The sequence below is a fragment of the Periplaneta americana genome, chromosome 7 (assembly GCF_040183065.1).
Source record: "Periplaneta americana isolate PAMFEO1 chromosome 7, P.americana_PAMFEO1_priV1, whole genome shotgun sequence".
NCBI classification, from domain to species: Eukaryota; Metazoa; Arthropoda; class Insecta; order Blattodea; family Blattidae; genus Periplaneta; species Periplaneta americana.
Window position 1 is genome coordinate 154,508,092 of NC_091123.1, and position 23,721 is coordinate 154,531,812.

Genomic DNA, 23,721 nt, shown 5'->3' on the forward strand with positions numbered 1-23,721 from the left:
GTCAATCCATTCTGGGGCAGTTAATTTTTTCCTACATAATATGTAATTTTTCAATAAGTTTCATAACAGACAAATTGTTATATAATCCATAATTTGGAAGATAGACAGATTGCAGTAGAAACTTCACTTTTTACAGGCATTTGGTCCCTGTATAAACATCAGAAGATTTCATGTGAGTATAAGGACAGGAGTGAAACATCACTTATGGGGGAGGGTGTTCTTTAACTTTTTGTAGGGCTATACTTGCGAATTTGTGCGTAGTTTTTTTTAACTGTACAATTTATATTTATGTAGGCTTATAGCTTTTAAGGTTATAAAGCATGTTTTTTATGTTTACATTACTTGAATACTTATATAGTGACTTATTTATGTCTTTTGAATAATGACTCAACAAAATAAACTGTGAACTTTAGTATCATTAGTAGGGGGGCGGACGTTGATGACCCAAAAATCTACTTAAAATGATCAATAAAATGTCCTAAAAATAATGAAAAAATTATATGAAATTGAAAGAGAATGACATTTAAATATTATTCCCCGTACTCGCACCACAACTTCTTAAAAATTAGTCACCTTGTTTCAATGACCGCCCTGCAAATCTCGGCGAGAGGAGGCAACTTCCTGGAATTTGGTTAAGATAAAGGAAAAGAGCATGCAACAAAATGAAAGTTTTAAGGGAAAACTATAGATTTTAATGCGAGTTTACAATGTGTTTCAATCAGGGGTGGTCCACGTCAGTGCCTTCATTCTCCGTCTCCTCCTCCTTCCGCTCTTCACTTTTGTTACCGGACCTTCCGGATGGGGAGTGTAAATGACAAAACAAATTGTGGACGCAGCGTGCATTCTTGCAATCTTTGTGTTAAAAATACTGTCTATTCTAGTACATCACTTCCGAACCATATTGGGAACACAATGTTCTATTCTTCAGGAAACGGTGAAAGTTTCTAAACATAAATTTTAAAGACAATCTCATACTAACAAGAGAACAGTAGTGGTCAAAGCCCTTATTTAAACTAAGCTGTTGTCAAGCATTTTATGTTACGTACTTCTGTTGTGTGAGGAGAAGCCTTCAGTGAAATGAGTGTTTCAAACTATAAAACTCAAACTTCACTGTTATTCACTTATTTAGTAGGTAATTACTAGTAGGGCCTCATCTGTTTGCTTAGAAAAAGATTTAACAGGCCTATGTGTAAAGAAGGAATAAAATGCATTCAAAATTATCTAAAAGTTCTTCAACATATTAAAAATGTCCAAAAAATGCCGAGAAAATGTAAAAATGACCTATTAGTTAAAAAAAATGTCAAAAAATGCAATATAAGAAATTCATTTTTTACGTTGATATTAACATAGAAATGATTTCTATACTAATAGGCATCGTCATAATGTGAAAAATAAGAAGATGACTTTTCATCAATATCCGCCCCCTAATCATCAGCAACATGGTAAAAACTGAATTGTTGTAGAACGCTTAAAATAATGTGCCACCTCCGTGACATGGATTCCTTTTAGTTTATAGCCGTGCTCGGCTCGGATAACTTACACGCGCTGTAATATAATGTGTTACGCTGTTTATTATATTGCATCTTTTAAGCTGCTATGTGTCCGACCTATCCTGCGAGCCTCAGGTTATTATATCCTGCTATAATAATTCTTCGACCACTTGGCTGATTTCCATTATCTCCGTGGAGTGGCCATGCGATTAAAGCGACCGACTCTAGTTTCCAAAACCCCATCTCACTGATTCAAACAATATGTGAAGGGTAAGGAGACCGTTGGCGCCAGCGAATCTTCGTGCTTCGTAGTTGTTTGTCATATTATGATTCAAATGTTAGCACACCATATCGATTATTGAAATGAAGTAGCGAGCAATTTTATGTAATATACACGTAACGGTTTAAGCAGTGTTTCCAAATATTCTGTTGATTCTAACTCAATAATTGTATGTAATAAAAATACAATATTGCAAATAGGGGAGATGTCCGCTAACAAGCAAACATTCTCATGGGGGCAGATAAAAGTAATATATATATATATATATATATATATATATATATATTTGTCTTCCACTATGTTAATATGTTAATAATGTCGAAACAAGTGCTTATACAAATTTTGGCTACTCAAGCGCAATTACGAGAGTCGTCCAGTAAGCAAGCTTCCCTGGGGCCGTTTACAGAAATAAAATACAGTTTCATGGAAAGATTTATTGGAACAGATACAGCAATATTGTTGAGCTATTTTTCAACATATCATCGTTCCGGCAATAACTCCTATGTGACATATTTATCGATTTATTGCTCTATTAAATAAATTAAATAGTGATATAGCAAATAATAAAATCTCCTATATGTAATTCTATTTCTTTCTTTCGAAAATGTAAAAATTCATAATCTCCTATGCACTACTGCCATAGGAGAATAAATGTGTTTTCTCTTACTACTGAAAAATTTCATATTTTGCACATAGGAGTTATTGTAGAAAAACGACAATATTCTCCATCGGAATTGAGATATAATATGGGGTCTGCTTTTGTATCCCTGCGTCGTAGAAGTCCGACGCCTGGGATCGGAACCAGTGTGTGACAGCCATCTGCGTGTCTCTGTTGGCCCCATGGTATGACAGATGTCTCAATTCCGGTAAGGAACATGTTGAAAAATAGCTGAACAATTGCTGTATCTTATGCAAATCTGACTTTCAGGTAGTAGCTCCCTGTAAAGGAGGTTTGAATAAGTTCAAGGAAAAATTGTTCCGGGGCCGGGTATCGATCCCGGGACCCTTCGCTTAGCGCACGAATGCTCTGCCGACTGAGCTACCGCAGGAACTACACACGTGTATACGCGGGCCTGGAACAATTTTTCCTTGAAATTATTCAAATTGCTGTATCTGTTCCAAAGAAATCTTCCTGTGAAACTGTGTTTTCTTAGGGAAACATACTTTTCCTAGGGAAACATACTTTCGGGACGGCTCTTGTAATCGCGCTCGAGTGGCCAAAATTTGTATAAGCATTTGTTTCGAAGTTATTAACATCGTGGGGGGAAAAAATAACTTCTTTATCTGACTGTAACATAATGTTTGCTGTAAGAAGACGCCTATATACCAATTTATATTTTTTAAGTTCGTAACGCTCTATAGGGCCAATACAAATGAGCAATCAGCTGTATATATTTTTCAAGGCAAATAAAGCTACGAACAGTCAGACGTGTTATTCCAGTACACTTCTATCATACATTGATTTCTGCTTTGCCAATGCAAAGAGATTACAATATGTTAAAAAAATTGTATCACAAGGTTGTGTTCGTACTCTTTATGAAAATTAGGCGACTTGTTGTGTTCTTACAAAAGTGTGGGCAGTTATTGTCAGAGGTGGCTGACACAGCAGAGTAGCCAACTTCACAGGCGTCACTGCACTCTGTTGCATGTGTTTTTAGGCGTAACATGTAATAGGTATGATGGAGAGTCCTATACTTAAGAACGTGATTGTTTGAGCTCGTGCCAGAGAGCCTCTAGCTTAGCCAGCTTGTACGTGTGCTTTGCTGGCACCGGGAACCTAGATACGAACTTGGGCTGCGTAATATTTTGGTCGAGGTCCAATTTTCTGTGTACTGAAAAATAAAAGTCTTAAAGGAGAGTTTTATAAGTATTTACCGGCTTCCTTTGCTCTTTTTCTTCCTCGAACTGTCTAGCGGGTTAAAATCTGAGAACTCAATAATATACTTTCCGGTATTAGAGACGTGAGGTGGGTTGCTTCGAAGTCGTCTGCTGCGAAGGGTGTCGTTGGCATTCTGGAGACGACCTCGTGCTGGCAATTAATTGGGAATCAGCACTTACGGGTCAGACAGTGATCTGTGATTCGTCCCACGATATCATAAAAGAAATAGGTCTACTGGTATTATCTTTTTGACTACAGAATGACATACATTTATCACTGACGTAGGCAATTGATAGTGTAAATTAATGAGATGGAATAATAGTTCTGGACGAGCCACTAACTCACGGATGGAGAGGTTAACAAGAACATATCGCACATCTTGGTGTTATTCAACTATAAAAGAAGCAAATATTTAGAACTAAAATAAAGGAAAATAAAGTTTTCTGCTGTTTGCAGAGGTTGAAACAGTTCAACTATTTTGTCCGTGTTTATTACATTTAAAGTAAGCAGGTATTAGAGCACCTAAAGGCTGGTTCACAATATGCCGGGAACGGAAACGACAACGAGAACGGATTTTTTTTAGAAATAAATGTATTTAAATGTAAGCATTCACAATTAACGAGAAGCTTGCCGGAGCCCGAGAACGGGAACGGAGACCAAGTTTTAACTTTGCCATTCTCGTTTCCGATCACAGCCTACAAGGTTCATTCTGTTGTCATCAAAAACCTATTTGGTCGTTGTTTATTTTGTAGCAAGTCCGCCGAGTTAGTTCTATGGTAGCGCGTCTGCCTCCAGACTACCAGGCCCGGGTTCGATTCCCGGCGAGGTCAGAAATTTTCATGTAAAATTTCTACCTCGGGATTAGGAGAGATGGCGGCGCACAACTTCTAATCACTAAATTGTGCACCAATATGCCTGGATTAACTTCCAAATCTCTCCGTAGTGCATATGAAGAGAAGGCATAATTATGACACTATTTCTAGTGATTCGTCCGTCGGATGGGAACGTTAAACCTGTCGGTCCCCTTAGTGCTATTCGACAGAAGTAGGCTACGTGCCGGCACCGGGTTTCCCCTTCTCCCTTCCTCACCATCTTCATCTTCACCCATTCCCTACACTACACTTACACTTACCCTAGTATACGACATAATTCTTCACAAATACACATCATGCATAAAGTGGCCCGCCGAAGTCGTGTGCAACTTGAAAATGGGTCACAGTCCTGCCATCTATCCGCAGTATGCGGAACCCGAATCACGCAAAGTGAAGTGGGTAAGCATTAGACACACACACACACACACACACACACACACACACACACACACATACACATACACATATTTTGTAGCAAGGAGGCCAGGAGACCACAGAAATCAAATAAAACATAAGTATAATCGACATGAATATCGTACTCGAAGACAAAAGAAGTCTACTTTCCCATTAATTGAGCCTAAATGTCATACAAGTGCAGCTCTTAAACATGGTGCTAGTTTCGGCCCAAATTTTATAATAAAATTACAAACCATTTTCCAAATTTGAAATATTTTAAAATTGAAGCTTTTAAAAAAGAAATTTATAAAATTATTCATGATATAATAATATTAACAAATGTGTGTACTTTTTTACCTTCTATTTCTGTCCACTATATTAATGTTTTTATTGAATATCACTGGCTTCCGTCTGATTGTCAGTTTATATTAATAGTTATTTATGGTACTTGTGAGGTAAGTGCATCTTTATTGCGCGAGTGGAAAGATTTAAGCACGAGGCGTCAGCCGAGTGCTTAAATTACATGAGCGCAATAAATATCACGCTCACAAGTACCACACGTAATTTTATCCATGACCATAACGAAAAATTCTGTTTTATAAAAGAAAATATGTTGAAAATAAGTCCTCATATAATCACATATCATGGCATAGATTTTAGAATCGATACGTATACTAGGTAGGTCATGATGTAGGAGGCCATGATTAGTGAAGAATGGTATCTAAGGCGTTGGATAAATAACAAATTATAATTAATTATATAATTTTAATATATTATATATATTTTTTTTTTTCATTTTAAACGTGTATTTTCGTCTTTTGAAGTTTCAGGGATTATTTAGAATTGTTCACGGGACTAATTTGATTAAAATAATTTCACATTTTACTTCTGTAAACTTAAGAGGAACATTAAAACGTAATTTATCGTGTCTGTTTAGCTCAGTTGACTAACGCGTATTGTTTTAAAATAAAATCCTATAAACCCAACTTCGCAGTTTCAAGTCTCCTCGCATCCAAAAAGGTAAATTATTACAAAATTAAAAAAAAAAAAAAAATACATATTAGATATGGATCCAATGCACAAATTACGACGTAGTAGATAGAGAAAAGAGAAGGAAATTGAGTGTATGTATATTTAAGAAATGGTAATAAAGAAGTAGAGGTCGTGACATCTAGTAACTAATATATTAACTTCTTGAGTAATAGTTGAATGGAAAAGTATACGTCCGTGCCCTGGTACTATGAAAATACGAATGAACTGTGAGATAAAGTTCAAACTGTGAGGTAAAGTCTTTATTTCACTAGTGAAATAAAGTAATGTTGAATAAAAGCCTACTTTACAAACGCAAAAGTATGTAGTAAAGGCATGTTTTTCGTTGTGGTCATGGATAAATGTGTTTTTTATCTCTTTTTGACTTTCTTCTTCTTTTTTTTTTTTTGCTCTTGTGTGTTATTTATTGGTTTGAATTAAGTTATTTAGTATTCAGTAAACTGTCCTTGTAAATTTTATGTTATGTTATTGGCTAAGACCACACCGTACACGAGCCTGGCTCTTACGGTAGTGGCTAGAAACATTTTTTTTTTTATATTTTTAATTTGTACTCGCTAGCTAGTTAAATAAATAAATACATAAGTAAATAAATAAATGATATAATATCTCCCAGTGTCTTTGGAAGACGCAAGGACCACAGCAGTTCTGAAGATGGCTCCCAAGCCGAAACTAGTCAACTAGGTATTTATAAATTTAGTTCAAATTAACACGTGAAAGTAATCACCATATTATATTTTATTCCTGAGGGATATTTTATTGTTTGTATTTTCATACATAACCGTGCTCTTCAAATAATCACAATTAATTGTCATGTTTGTAATATTTCACTTTCTTGATTAGTAAAGAAGTAAAAGAGATGTTTTAAGACGAGACGAGGTGATTTTCTTTTCTTTAACATATGAAATAAAGAAGCATTGTACCAGTGAAAATACCACCACCGAGATGAGCACCTTGATTTAAGCACTCGTGTCTTATTATTAGACTGTAGAAAGACATGCCTCGTGCATTGTCCCAACATCAGAATGCTCGAGTGTTAATCACTGTCGAAACAGGTTCGATCTTCGACTCGTAAACACTGAGCTACTTGGCTGTACTGAATTTAAAACTAAACTTCATTGTGACCTCAATGATTCTAATTTTGGAATTCAATTACTCGTTTAAGCAGTACGTTACAATGTTGTGACCGCAAAACTATTTGTATCCCCCCTTGTATCATTAGCCGGCCAACTAAAAGCAAAGCGTAACCACAATATAAAAATAAAAAAAAGTTAAATCACATAGCCTACACATGTTCTCCTTGTAACGAGTTAATTTGTTGTATACGAAGTACACTATTAGCTAAGTGAGCAATGAGACCGTAATTGATAGTAATTTAAGTATAAAACCGCAATATTTTGTTCCTGATAAAAGTACCTTAACATCACATGTAAAGACCACACAAATAGCAGTAGCAGAATAAAGAGAAAATTCCGCATTTTCAGTTTCATTATATAAAGTAAACGAAACTTTACTATATCGATACATAGCAGCTGACAAGAAAATTTTTGTCAGTAGAGCGAAGTTTTGATTAACTCCATATGTAGATGAAATTATTGGGGATCATCAGTGTGATTTTAGGCGTAATAGATCGACTATTGATCAGATTTTTTGTATTCGACAGATATTGGAGAAAAAATGGGAGTATAAGGGTACAGTACATCAGTTATTCACAGATGTCAAAAAGGCGTATGACACGGTTAAGAGAGAAGTTTTATATAATATTCTTATTGAATTTGGTATTCCCAAGAAACTAGTTCGATTAATTAAAATGTGTCTTAGTGAAACTTACAGGAGAGTCCGTATAGGCCAGTTCCTATCTGATGCTTTTCCAATTCACTGCGGGCTAAAGCAAGGAGATGCACTATCACCTTTACTTTTTAACTTCGCTCTAGAATATGCCATTAGGAAAGTTCAGTATAACACAGAGGGTTTGGAATTGAACGGGTTACATCAGCTTCTTGTCTATGCGAATGACGTGCATATATATTTGGAGAAAATCCACAAACGATTAGGGGAAACGCGGAAATTCTAGTTGAAGCAAGTAAAGCGATTGGGTTGGAAGTAAATCCCGAAAAGACTAAGTATATGATTATGTCTCGTGACCAGAATATAGTACGAAATGGACTATAAAAATTGGAGATTTATCCTTCGAAGAGGTGGAAAAATTCAAATATCTTAGAATAACAGTAACAAACATAAATGACACTCGGGAGGAAATTAAACGCAGAATAAATATGGGAAATGCATGTTATTATGCGGTTGAGAAGCTTTTGTCATCTAGTCTTCTGTCAAAAAAAACTGAAAGTTAGAATTTATAAAACAGTTATATTACCGGTTGTTCTGTGTGGTTGTGAAACTTGGACTCTCACTTTGAGAGAGGAACAGAGATTAAGGGTGTTTGAGAATAAGGTTCTTAGGAAAATATTTGGGGCTAAGAGGGATGAAGTTACAGGAGAATGGAGAAAGTTACACAATGCAGAGCTGCACGCATTGTATACTTCATCTGACATAATCAGGAACATAAAATCCAGGCGTTTGAGATGGGCAGGACATGTAGCACGTATGGGCGAATCCAGAAATGCATATAAGGTTTTAGTTGGGAGGCCGGAGGGAAGAAGACCTTTGGGGAGGTCGAGACGTAGATGGGAAGATAATATTAAAATGGATTTGAGGGAGCTGGGATATGATGGTAGAGACTGGATTAATCTTGCTCAGGATAGGGACCGATGGCGGGCTTATGTGAGGGCGGCAATGAACCTCCGGGTTCCTTAAAAGCCAGTAAGAAGTAAGAGCAAAGTTTTCCTACTTCTATGTTAGCAACTAAAAATATTACTGCTACTTTATTCTCAGTTTTTAATTGAAATCAGAGTTGTCAACCTTGGTATAATTATGTTAGATTCAATTTTAATGTCGCATCTGGCATAATTAAATTGTCATAACGTCTAGTTGTAGCATAATCGAAAATGTAGTCGCCCCCAGGAACAAAAAATAGATTAAAATAGTCCATTTTAATATTATCTTCCCATCTCCGTCTCGGTCTCCCCAAAGGTCTTTTTCCCTCCGGCCTCCCAACTAGCACTCTATATGCATTTCTGGATTCGCACATACGTGCTACATGCCCTGTTCATCTCAAACATCTGGATTTAATGTTCCTAATTATGTCAGGTGAAGAATACAATGCGTGCAGTTCTGCGTCGTGTAACTTTCTCCATTCTCCTGTAACTTCATCCCTCTTATTCCCAAATATTTCCCTAAGAACCTTATTCTCAAATACCCTTAATTTCTGTTCCTCTCTCAAAGTGAGAGTCCAAGTTTCACAACCATACAGAACAACCGGTAATATAACTGTTATATAAATTCTAACTTTCAGATTTTTTGACAGCAGACTAAATGACAAAAGCTTCTGAACCGAATAACAGGGATATTCCATATTTATTCTGTGTTTAATTTCCTCCTGAGTGTCATTTATATTTGTTACTGTTGCCCCAAGATATTTGAATTTTTCCACGTCTTCGAAGGATAAATTCTCTTCTCGATGTGGGTCTCTGGCGTTTCGTCAGCCCACTCGAGTTGTGTGGATATAAAGGGAAAAGTTGAAACAGTGTCGGGTGGAGTTCCCGGGTAGCTCAGTTGGTAAGAGCGCTGGTACGTTCAACCAGAGGTCCCGGGATCGATACCCGGCCCCGGAACAATTTTTCCCTTGAAATTATTCAAATCTGCTTCACAGGGAGCTTTACCTGAAAGACTAGATTTGCATAATATATACGTCACTGTGTACGTTAACAGAAAACCACAATTCCAAGTCAAGCAGAGATTGTGTGCACTCGATGTGGGTCTCTGGCGTTTCGTCAGCCCACGCAAGTTGTGTGGATATAAAGGGAAAAGTTGAGACGGTGTCGGGTGGAGTTCCCGGTTAGCTCAGTTGGTAAGAACGCTGGTACGTTCAACCAGAGGACCCGGGATCGATACCTGCCCCCGGAACAATTTTTCCCTTGAAATTATTCTCTTCTAGTTCTTTGGGAATATTAAATAACTTCTGTGCTTCTTGTACACCATTATTTATAGATTCCAAATTGTTTTAAGTTTATATTCTCATTTGTGGAGCTTAAATAGATTAAGAAATTTGTTGGAATTGCTTCACATGTCATCCATTTGATCACAAATGCAAATCAAATTATGTTATCGTATTACAAAGAAATCTGTGTTATTTTGTCACTTCAAGGATGTAAATCTCGCTACACTGAATGTCATTGTAATTTGTAGCTCTGTACTCTAATAGAAATCGGATCGCATGGATGCTAAACTACCTATTACTTATGCAACTTGTTACGTTGTGTTGATCTGAATAGAAATGAGGCTGTGAAGCCACAAATTTATTTTTTCCTATGTCACCGGAAATGTGGTTGTTTCTTTGTGTGTAAAAAGTCTAATGTGTGTTTATACGTGGATACCAGCACAGCTCTGAACTCTTCCGCCAACCAAGTTAGCACTACACTAGAGATGGAGTTCTTCCTGAATTTGTTTATTCACTTTAGAATTTGGAAATATTTGTTTATACAAACCGACTCATGCTTATTACATTGGAGCCATTAGCTGACTGCACGTTGTTTTGTTCTGATCAGTTATGTGGTGGTCTGTTTCTGCACTCTAATGTCTTTTTCAAGTGTTAAACCATTTCAGCATACTACGAACTTCGGTTATTTTTCCATCTCTTGTAGGATATGGGTTATTCTCTGAGTTCGCAGCAATAGAGAGTATCAGAAATGGAAAATTATAAATTCCCCTGAATAGTTGAAACATTTCAGTTTAAGTGAACTGGTTTATTGCACACATTTTTATACCTTTCAAAGCATTTAATTGAAATGTTAATATGGTTGGTGTTACCCAGTCATTTTGGTTCCTATTTTATGACAACTCAAAGGAAAATAACTCTGGGGACATTTTATTATGCTTAGATTTTTTTATAATTCTAAAAATGCCTGTATCAAGTTGAAGTTATGTTATATAAACAAAGGAACAGTTATAATAATAATAATAATAATAATAATAATAATAATAATAATAATAATAATAATATTGAACTGCCCCTCATTGAGGGTAGCCCTTACGGAATCAGTATATCCTCAAAAAAATTGATATACATATGTAAACATAGATATTAAATTTTAAAGAAGGGAAACAAAGAAAAGGGCGTGAAAAATTACAATTGCTATTAATGTGGCACCATGTGATTAATTAGGATTTGGCAGGATTTTTTTTAACACAATTATCACAATGGCATCCCTCAGAGAGCAAACTGCCGTCGAAATTCTTCGAAAAAAGCTGGTATAGTTCCTCGAGCATTAAAAGTAATTGACATTTCAGTAGGCCTATTATTATTACTTTCAAAATATTAAGTAACTCAAAGGACATACAGTTAATCTAACCTACCTTTATACAGGGTGTTTCCAAGGTGGTGTTACAAACTTTCAGGGATGATGGCGAAGGGCACATGTATCAATTTGAGATAAGGAATCCTGGTCCGGAAATGACCGAGTCGAAAGTTACAAGCAAAAATAGTTCTGTGGAAATGACAATTTTATTCCTCTGTACACCTTATTTATGTGTATTTATCTGTACATCTTACACACGTTGTTTACGTTGTCTAGTTACACTATTCCATTCAGTGCGCTGTCTGAGGGGTGGGGACAGGAAACTACACTAAAGCAATGCAAATAGCGTAATGTGTAACGGACATGGTCGGTCGTGATATGCACGTCTGTAGACAGTAGTGTATGTGTACAAGTTGCAGTATCCAGTCGATCAGTCCTAGTGAAATTGAGGAGTACACGAGAGCGGAATATGCAGACCTGATTTTCGAATACGGATGAGCCAATGGGAACAGTAGACAAGCTCACAGATTGTATCAGGGCAAGTACCCACGTAGGAGACATCCGGCCCATATCATCTTTCCACGACTGTTCCAAATGTTAAGGAAAGGAGGGCACATGGTGCCAAATTACAATTCCATTTCCAGACAACTATTTTTGCTTATAACTTTCGACTCAGTCATTTCCGAACCATGGTTCCTTATCTCAAATTGATACATGTGCCCTTCGCCATCATCCCTGAAAATTTTAACACCACCTCAGAAACACTCTGTATATGTAACACTTGAAGCAAAATTACACACTGTAAAGCAATTCTTCTTTCCACATGCATGTATGGGAGGAATATGCTCTGATAACAAAACACTCTAGTAGAGACCAGAAACAAATTGCAAATATATAAATATTACCACAGACTTATTAGGTGACACCATGGACATCAATATTTTACGCATTTGAAAATTACTTTCTAAATTTAATGTTGTCCCAATTGTTCTTTGTGTTCTACTGATTATTTTAAAATTTAATTTATGTAGTAAATATGAAACATAGTAGTGATATTTGCCATGGACAGGAATTGCTGCAAAACTCGAGAATGACTCGTATGTTAACTGCAGTGATTATGATGAGTATGATACCACCGACGAAGGTGAGCAGCCATGATGTACAGTTCAGAACGTTCGCTTGTATCGAAGATCCATTGCCATTAAAGGTAACAGAAAGGAATGTCCGCAATTTTATTTACCAAAATGTTCAGTATAAAAATCGTCCATGATACAAATCTGAATAATATAGACCTGAATAATTTCATCGTAATGAAAGACAATTCTGAGCATAATACACTGCATAAATTGAAGAATAAACTTATTATAGGATTTATACACATAAGTTATGGACTAAATAAAATATTTACAATTTTAATTACTTGTAACTTATCGGAACAAAATGTCAATAAAATAAAAAATAAATAAAAAATGTCAACAAAAATAAATTAAAGAGGCACAGTCTTGAAAGTGCCATCGCTAAAGATATATTGCAATGGCACAAATAGGAAATGTTTGCTACTGTAGAATATTGAAGTATCCAGTTTTCATCTTCTTGACTCGAGATCAAATTTTCAATATCCTGTGATCGCATTAGGATCTGTTGCTTATTTACTGTTATGATTATGTTATTCCTTTCTGGCAATCTGGGAAGAATTTCATCATTTTGAATTCCTCGGGTAACGTCCCGAATTACTCTCAAGGGAGCTTCGTGAGGTAGTTCAGATGCTCGTGTCTTAATAGTCTCTAATGTTTGCCTCGCTTCAAATTCTGCAGGATTTGCTTCATGAGTGTGATTTCTCCCGCCGTCTTTAAGAATGATAATATTTTCGAATTCGCTATTAGTTATACAACGAGCGTTGCATGTAGTTCTTCGAGCACATCTCCAGTATATTTTCCGCCTGTTTCTACTTCGGGAGTGAAAATGATAACGATAACCATCTTGAACTAGAATTTGTTTTCCCCTTTGAGAAACTGCAAATTGTGCCATGTTGATGAAAAGTAGAATTTATAGTTTTTTTTTTTTTTTTTTTTTTTTTTTTTTTTTTTTCCATGGAAACAATTTCAATTCTTTGCTCGAGTAATTATTGATAATAAAACAGATATAATACAAACAAACCACATTCTCTCTTACAAAGATAGATTTACGCACAGTCTTCCTATAATAATAATAATAATAATAATAATAATAATAATAATAATAATAATAATGGTTTATTTAACCTAGAAGAGTTAAAGCCATATAGTCTTCTCTAAATTTATATTAGTGACTATTTCGTTCATATGACGTCATTCCATTTTCGACCAATGAAGTGTAGGGGAAACCTGTGTAAAACGGCCACCTTAATTTTAAGTGTTACTTTACACAACTTTCGGTGTGCTCAAGAGTCTAAATTTAAAGGTGTGAGTTGTATATCATCCAAGGACAGTGATATGGCATTTTTTAAATTCTGAAAAAATATATATATTGTCGAAATTAAAATTTTTCATAAGTGTAATATAATGGCCGTTTTACGCTGGCATCTGTGTAAAACGGCCCAGTGTATATTATGCTAGAAAAAATATGATAGAAAACATATTCAGTTGAAAAATACATATAGTTACACGATATTATTTATTATCGTGAAAGTGGAACATGTTAATCTAATTAACTAAGATCGTATAATTGAAAAGAAAGCATTAATATGGTATCAATTATAACATGAATTAGGACATTTAAATTTAATAGTATAGCGATACAAACCGCAGGTTAAATCATCGTCTACTACAGGATCAAGTCCAGGAAACTCTTCATGAGCCCATTTCATGCACGACATACAGCGAGCCCATCCTTCACCACTAGCTGAAATGGAGTAGATATTTTCTTGACAAAATATGCATTCAGCATCTTCCTCATCGTGTAAATTCTCTTCGCTACTTGTAATTTCAATGTTCTTAGTATTCTTCTTTTCCAAAATTATTTTATCATACATGTTTCTTTTTCTAACTATTTTCTTGAACCTGGCTGCTTCAGCTTTCTCTTTTAGTTTTTCAGCACATGGCATCTATATTCCTTTCTTCGACTCGACGTCTCAGATTGGTTCTAGAAAATCATACATTTTGCTTGCCTTTGTAGTTCTCATTTTATTTTCCTGAACAGCTTTAATGGCTTCCCTCATATTTTCCCTGCTCCAAGAATTTCTATCAGTGTTCCTAATACGTCTACTTATAGCCTAGTTGATACTGGAAAAGAAACCGAATTACTTGTAGAAGTTCTAGTGTTTCAATGTATTACGTCAGAGATATCAGAGTAAAACCATCAAGCACGGTGTAAAACGGCCAAGCACTGTGTAAAACGGCCACCGTGCATGGCCGTTTTACACCGAACACATGCATCTAAACAAACAAGCTTATAGCATAACACCGCCATCTTGAAGTAGTTTCGAACACATGCATGTTGAACTTTATAACTTCTATTATATCAAGCAGTAGATAAACATTTCACGTTATGTATATTATGTGTGAAATTATATCAAATAATAAGTAGATACCTTAGATCAGAACCTCCAAAAACAGTTATCATATCGAAATAATCATAAATTATGAAGACAGCCATCCACGACTTTACAGACCACATTCAGAAGCAGTTCTGACGTAGTGCACTACATAATCGGCAATATGGCAATGCTGCTAAAGGTATGCTTACACATGGCCGTTTTACCCAGGTAGGCCGCTTTACACTGGTCTCTCCCCTAATGAAATTTTGAATTCCAACTAATCACAGTCAGACTTTGCGATAATTTCTGCAGCTAGATTTATCGCTATCAATTTATCGCATGGTCGTTCTTTTGTTTAGTCGTTGTCGCCAACTGTTTTCCCGTAAATTGATGATCATGAATACATTAAGATGCAACTACACGGTTAAACTTTTCTTTCAACTTTAAAGCAATGAATGCAAGATTGATATTTAATATTAATTAATATATTTACGCAGTGAAGACCACGTTCAAAACGGCGCTCCATGCAGACACAAAATATTTATGCATCTTAATTGAACGTACCTTTTAAACTTGATTCTATTCTTCCCAGATTGCACGCATACGCGATTGGAATATTGAACTGTGTAGATGCAGCTTTAGTTCCGTTACACACTACAGCGAGAATGCGTTTGTCGAGCTATAAAAAATGCTTTCGTGTAGCACTCATTGTAAGTAACGGTCGAAACAAGGCACAGCTGACATTGGTCCTGCTTCCACAGGTAGGCCTAACGTAACCTATAAAATTGTAGCCTATAACATTTGTATTGAAATTAAACAATTAATAGACGTTCAAATTTATGTAACATCATCTCATATCAAACTCAAAGACCTTGCATAGTAATAATATCTTTGATCAAACTGCCTTTCGTATGGCGTAATAAAATTCGTGTTTTAATTAGGCCTATCTATACAGAGATGGCTTCACTGTGTAGCAACATGTCTCGCTGTGAATACATAAGCATTGGTATATAGTTGTCCCCACTGTTACTGTTAAATTAAATTATGATTTCAGCAGGTAATGAAAATGTATTTGATATAATAATAAGAGAAAAGTGCAGTACATGTAATTAACAATGTTAAACCTGTATTTCGCTTTTCGCAATTGGCATTACTGAATAATAACATCGAATTTCTTTATTGCAATAATCGATATTCATCTACGGGTATTTCAACTTCACAATGTCTGAATAGGTTAAGTATTCGTTAATATACAATTATTAACATGTTGTGATCGAATTTTAGGGATATATTATTTAAATTTTTATTTTATTCACGAAATAGTCCTAATAAATGTCACTCGAGGTCTGAGATTTCCCAGATAAATCCACTCGCTTCGCTCGTGGATTTATCGGCAGATCTCAGACCTCTCGTGACATTACTCGCTTCGCTCGTGGATTTATCGGCAGATCTCAGACCTCTCGTGACATTACTACAGATAATTTTTGGATTTTTTACAGAACATTTTAGCATGTTCGCATTTTTATGATTGTAGTGATCATTTAATATCTTGAACATTATGATCTGCAATGCCGACAAAATGTCTATAGAGCATTCGGAGTTTAGAAAATACCATTGGGTATATAGACGTCCTCTTAGCGGACATCCCCCCCCCCTCTTTGTAATATACTTATTTACAAATACATAAGCCAACCATCGGTCCCTGTGCTTAGCAAGGTTAATTCAGTCCCTACAATCATATCCCAACTCCCTCAAATTAGTTTTAACATTATCCTCCCATCTACGACTCGGCTTCCCCAAAAGTCTTCCCCCCCCCTCAGGTCTTCCTACTAACACTCTATAGCCTATGCATTTTTTAATTTGCCCGTACGTGCTACTTGCCTTGCCTATCTCAAACGTCTGGATTTAATGTTCCTATTTATGTTAGGTGAAGAATACTATGCGTGCAGTTCTGCGTTGTGTAACTTAATTCTCATGTAACTTCATCCCTCTTAGCCCCAAATATTTTCCTAAGCACCCTATTCTCGAACGCCCTTAATCTCTGTTCCTTCTCAAAGTGAGAGTCCAAGTTTCACAACCATACAGAACAACCGGTACCTGTAACTGTTTTATAAATTCTGACTTTCAGTTTTTTTGAAAGTAGACTAGATGGCAAAAGCTTCTCAACCAAATAATAACAAGCATTTCCCATATTTATTCTGTGTTTAATTTCGTCTCAAGTGTCATTTATATTTGAAGAGTCCACTGCAAGAATGATGGATGTCATTTGGAATACATTTTTCAGGAGAAGCAATTGAAAGTTTGAAATGCTTAGCGCTCAAAGCTTAACTGTGATTTTCCGATCATTACTGGACAATGACTATCAGTGTTAATGCCCTATAACTCTCTCTGTACATTCTATATGTCTTCAGCTATGCATTGACAGTCTTGGTTCATTTTCGACAAGAAAGTGACATTCATCATTCTTGCAGTGGACTCTTTATTTGTTACTGTTGCTCAGCTATGCATTGACAGTCTTGGTTCATTTTCGACAAGAAAGTGACATCCATCATTCTTGCAGTGGACTCTTCATTTGTTACTGTTGCTCCAACGTATACGAAAAAAGAGCTTGTTACGAAACCCCAACATAAGCCTTATTTTGATATAACTAAAATAAGTTATTCATGTATTTTCTAACATACCTAGGCCTATATAAGATAACAGAAGTAAATCTAAATACTGTAACTAAGCATTGCTTCGAATATAAAATGCTTCATATTACTTGTAAATACTACTAGTTTATTTGTGTTTCCAAAACCGAATAAAAATGTAGGCTAATAAATTAGATTTTTTATCTATATACCTAATGGTGTTTTCTAACCTCCGAACGCTCTATATGACCGAGGCGGAATGAAAGACCTAAAATACCGTAGACAGAGTAACTTTAATTTAGTTTTTGTGAGTCTCAAAATGTTAGGTCGGAAACGTGTAGGGCCTATTATTAGCTTGACTAACTACACGTTGCGGACTTTCTAGTAGACAGCAGAGGCTTCGTGTCATTTAAATTCACGTCTCATACCTTCAGCCATTCCAGCATGGTGAACTTCCAGCCTTTGATGGAGATTAATTACAGTGCTGGTAAGCGTGGGCATTAGAAATTATTCATAACGGCAGGTAACTTTCATATAAACATCACCATTAAGGTCATTTACGCCTGAAAAATAGGAAGGAGTAAAAGTACGTATGAGGGGAACAAAATATAACAGTGAAAGAACATTTCACGTCTGCAATGAAGTTCATCATGTAAGCATTATTATGGTCATAAATATGTCGTAATTGTATTTAATATATTACTTGCAAAATGCTCTTGAATTACGACTATTTTTTCAATAGCTTACTTACTTACTGGCTTTTAAGGAACCCGGAGGTTCATTGCCGCCCTCACATAAGCCCGCCATTGGTCCCTATCCTGAGCAAGATTAATCCATTCTCTATCATCATATCCCACCTCCCTCAAATCCATTTTAATATTATCTTCCCATCTACGTCTCGGCCTCCCTAAAGGTTTTTTTCCCTCCGGCCCCCCAACTAACACACTATATGCGTTTCTGGATTCGCCCATACGCGCTACATGCCCTACCCATCTCAAACGTCTGGATTTAATGTTCCTAAGTATGTCAGGTGGAGAATACAATGCGTGCAGTTCTGTGTTGTGTAACTTTCTCCATTCTCCTGTAACTTCATCCCGCTTAGCCCCAAATATTTTCCTAAGCACCTTATTCTCAAACACCCTTAACCTATGTTCCTCTCTCAGAGTGAGAGTCCAAGTTTCACAGCCATATAGAAGAACCGGTAATATAACTGTTTTATAAATTCTAACTTTCAGATTTTTGGACAGCAGACTGGATGACAAGAGCTTCTCAACCGAATAATAACACGCATTTCCCATATTTATTCTGCGTTTAATTTCCTCCCGAGTGTCATTTACATTTGTTACTGTTGCTCCAAGATATTTGAATTTTTCCACCTCTTCGAAGGATAAATCTCCAATATTTATATTTCCATTTCGTACAATATTCCCGTCACGAGACATAATCATATACTTTGTCTTTTCGGGATTTACTTCCAAACCGATCGCTTTACTTGCTTCAAGTAAAATTTCCGTGTTTTCCCTAACCGTTTGTGTATTTTCTCCTAACATATTCACGTCATCTGCATAGACAAGAAGCTGATGTAGCCCGTTCAATTCCAAACCCTGCCTGTTATCCTGAACTTTCCTAATGGCATATTCTAAAGCGAAGTTAAAAAGTAAAGGTGATAGTGCATCTCCCTGCTTTAGCCCGCAGTGAATTGGAAAAGGATCAGATAGAAACTGACCTATACGGACTCTGCTGTATGTTTCACTGAGACACATTTTAATTAATCGAACTAGTTTCTTGGGAATACCAAATTCAATAAGAATATCATATAATACTTCCCTCTTAACCGAGTCATATGCCTTTTTGAAATCTATGAATAACTGATGTACTGTACCCTTATACTCCCATTTTTTCTCCATTATCTGCCGAATACAAAAAATCTGATCAATAGTCGATCTATTACGCCGAAAACCGCACTGATGATCCCCAATAATTTCATCTACGTACGGAGTTAATCTCCTCAAAAGAATATTGGACAAAATTTTGTACGACGTCAACAAAAGTGATATTCCTCGAAAGTTACCACAGTTCGTTTTGTCCCCCTTTTTAAAAATAGGTACAATTATGGACTCCTTCCATTGTTCTGGTACAATTTCCTTTTCCCAAATAGCAAGTACAAGTTTATAAATTTCGCTATATAATGCACTTCCACCCTCTTGTATTAATTTTGCTGGAATTTGATCAATACCTGGAGACTTGTACTTTTTCAGATTTTCTATCGCAATTTCGACTTCTGAAATCGTGGGTTCGGGTATAAATGGCTCAGCAGTTTGTATTTCAATATCGTCCCGATCATTTCTATTTGGCCTATGTACATTTAGTAGTTGCGCAAAATAGTTTTTCCATCTGTTTAGGATTTTCATCTTGATTATACATCTTAATTACACAACTTTCAACACTATATCGCTTCAGAATATGTATTTTATAGCTTTCGCGTGTTAAATATTACAGTACCTGGTTAACTAGTTTCAGCCTGTTATTGGCCATCTTCAGAACTGGTTGGTGCTGGTCTTGGCGCCTTTTGTTTGTTTTTCCTGTGGGGGTGTGTTTGTGTAGTGTAATGTGGAGTCAAAGAGTGTATGTTCTGAAATTGAGTTGTGTGTTGAGAATTTTATTTGGATGTGTTTTTGTATGTCAGCCTTTGAGAAGCTTGTCGGAGCCGGGAACGGGAACGTGAAAGTTAATAGTGAATTCTCACATTTAAATACATTTATTTTAACAATATTTCCGTTCTTGTTCTCGTTATCGTTTGCCCTCGCTGTTTATTGTGGACCAGCCTTAAGACCACATAGCTACGGCGGGGAACTTTGTTGCTCGTATAAGTACTGTTTAATTAGGAACTACATATCTACTATCGCTTCGCCTGGAAAGAACCTCGTTACTCTGTTAACGAACACTGTATCTTCTTTCAGCAAGGAGAGGCAGCCAAGTTCGTTGACATCATCTTGGTTGATGGATTAGGGCGTGAAGAAGGCTTTCATCTGCTTGAAATAAAGCTCCATGTTCTAAAAATGCATATTAAGATTGAGTTAAAAACGGAATTGATCAGCTATATACAATGATTGCATATGGCGAGTAAACCTTCATATCGCTGTTCAGAAATTAGTCATCATCTGCAAGAAATAATTTCGTTAGTTTTCAGTTCTGTCTAATATGATCTAAATCACTAATTAACCTCAGGTGTCATTATTTCTGATATTGTTAGTCTTGCAATTTCCAGAAATTCCTTGTAAAATAACTATTTATGCAATGAGTTACGAAATGATAGTGTTTTAAGCACGAGAAGTAAAGATTGTCCACCGACCCTTCGGTAGTAGTGTATTTCTAAACAAAAACGTGTCCTGGCTCTGGGATTTCGGTAGTACCGGTAGTAGTAGTTTTACTCGTTGTCCCCGTCATCTTCGAATGTCAGACGTAAATGAAATGCATGTGTTTAAATCTAGATATAGAGGTTGTTAGGTCTGTGAAGTAGACTTCATTATGAAATTGATAAAATATGAATAAAATATTACTTTGTATAAATGCAAAATTCACAATAATGTGAAAATCATAAAAGTGCCCTGGCACCGTCTGGTCTCAAAAAATAGTACCCTGGCACCGCCCGGTCTCAAAAATGGTACCCTGGCACTGCAAGGATCCGCCAGGTGTATTTTTACTTTTCGAGATAAAAAAATTATTTTGTATTACGAAACATTTCATTGCGTGTTTTGGGAGAGCTTTTCGTTCTGCAAAGGAATTTTAAAATTTACATTTGTTCGGATCAAATTTCCGCACATTTAAACGACAAAACTAAAATTATTTCAATCATTTATTATCATAATACTCTGCTCTCTTAAACCGACTGAGCATATTGGGAATTAAATAAATGACTTTCCCAAAACACGCCGTGAAATGTTTCGTAGAAAGCAAGTTTTATCTCGAAAAGAAGCAGAAACGAGCGAATTTCTATTTATCTTTTTTTGTTTTATGATACTTGCAAGGAATAATCGCACTGAAATTAATGACATTACTTACGGTTCACCCTATATATATTATACATTTCTCTGAAAAAATCCGGAGTTCTATTTCGTGCAGATCCTGTGAGAAGTCGTAGATTGAACTGAAGGATGTACGGAAGGATTTCTCAGAGTATAGTAGTAGTAGTATTTATTCCATATTTATAAACCCTATTTTACATATAGTATATTAGGGTTATATTTTAAACTAATCATAACAAATTGAAACTTACAGACTACCATACAATAAATATACACTTGTAAGCGTAAAAGATATATAAATTAATTAGATTAAGGCTTTAAAATTACAATCGAAAAACATAGAGAATTTAACATGAATAGACATGTTGCACTTATAGATAATATTAAAACACTTCGCTAATATACACACATACATACATACATACATACATACATACATACATACATACATACATACATACATACATACATACATACATACATACTGTACATCATACATACATACATGCATACTTAGATACATACTTATGTAGACACATAACATATAGATACATACGGTGGATAAACATTAATTTGATTGAAGGCTTGAAATTATAATCGAAATACCTAGAGAATTTAACATGAATAGACATGTTGAACTTGTAGATCATATTAGGACATTTCGCTAATATATGTAAATTTGTAGACATAATATAATAACATGTATACATATATTTATAAATATACGGATGCATGCATGCATACATACATACATAGACTCGCACACACAGATACATACATACATACATACATATATATACACACACACACATATACACAGCAAGATGTACCTCATTAACAGTTAATTGGAAAGAATGAACAATATTAAATACCTTGGACATTCATTATCATTTACACATGACTTTGATATACAAAATAAATTTACCAAATTTATGAAAAACATAATGCATAATAAATACAATTTTAAAACCATAATTTATTTAGAGTTATACACGAATCGCAATTTTAAAAACTCTTGCCCGACAGTTTTAATCGCTGCCGAGATGGACTTCATGAGACACAAAATGGAACCACGAAAGAAATAATGATATCCTGAAATAACTCAAAGTCCAATCAATATTACAATATGTTAATCATTTCAAAAGGATGGATAGAACACTCATACCGAAACAAATCCTGCATTACGCTCCTCGTGAAAGAAAATTGGCCTACTGTTATTTTCCATGAAACTTTGGTATAATCATTGCTCATTATAATTATTACTGTTATCATAGCCTCATTGTTTTTAGTAATCTCTTAGTTGAGAAGGAGATTTAAATTGTTGTCATTAATCCTAAAAATGTTAACGGTGTTCGGATTTTCATAGCTTTGTTGCTCTTAAGACATACTGTAGATAGCAGTATTCAGTCTTTTAATACGAGTATTTAATTCTACTGGTATATTTTACTGATTTTCCTGTATTCCAGGCAAGTAGATAGCCAGATAATATGTATATGCTGTAGAAATGCACAAGAAAATGTTGCATTAATTCACTCTCAATATTACACTTGGTATTACGAACCATCTATTTAAAACTGTGAGTAAAATTAACATTTCAGTTGTGGTTTAAACGCTGTCCAACATTGAGCGTTCGAGCCGTTTATAACCCCACTGTCGGGCGGTGGATGTTTCTCTGGTTTAAGTGATTTGTTAAAACTGTAATCCTTGTAAGAGGATTGTCTGAATTTTGTAATAATGCTGTAATATTGTCATCATCACTAATATCATCGATGTTGTCTTTAACGATTACTTTCGTTCGCCAGCCCCGATTCTCTTAAAGTTGTTTATGCATCTTTTTCATTATTTTTCTATCTTACCTTACTCCGTAGAAATATACTGAATGACAATTTTTGTTATTTTATTAGGCCTATCTGGAATACGTGAGATACTTCTTCACAAAACGAAGAAATATCATCTCTGATGATTCAATTCGTTTTAGCTGTTCGGACGTTGCTGTGTAGTAGCTTTCAGTTTCATGTAATATTCTTAACATTGCAACGATTTTATACTAATTTAATAAAATTAATATTCTTACGTTGATGTTTTATTTAAGGGGTAAGGTACAGCTTACAGCAGTAAAATTTTGGAAATATTCAACATTTTTTTCCTCCATTACTGTACCTTTTACAATAATG

General features: G+C 35.4%; 1 protein-coding gene across 2 annotated transcripts in view; it reads left to right on the plus strand.

The window, feature by feature from the left end:
• LOC138703629 (uncharacterized) overlaps positions 1 to 23,721 on the plus strand; it is a 316,932-nt gene that overhangs the window by 115,479 nt on the left and 177,732 nt on the right. The gene's annotated exons all lie outside the window — the stretch shown is intronic.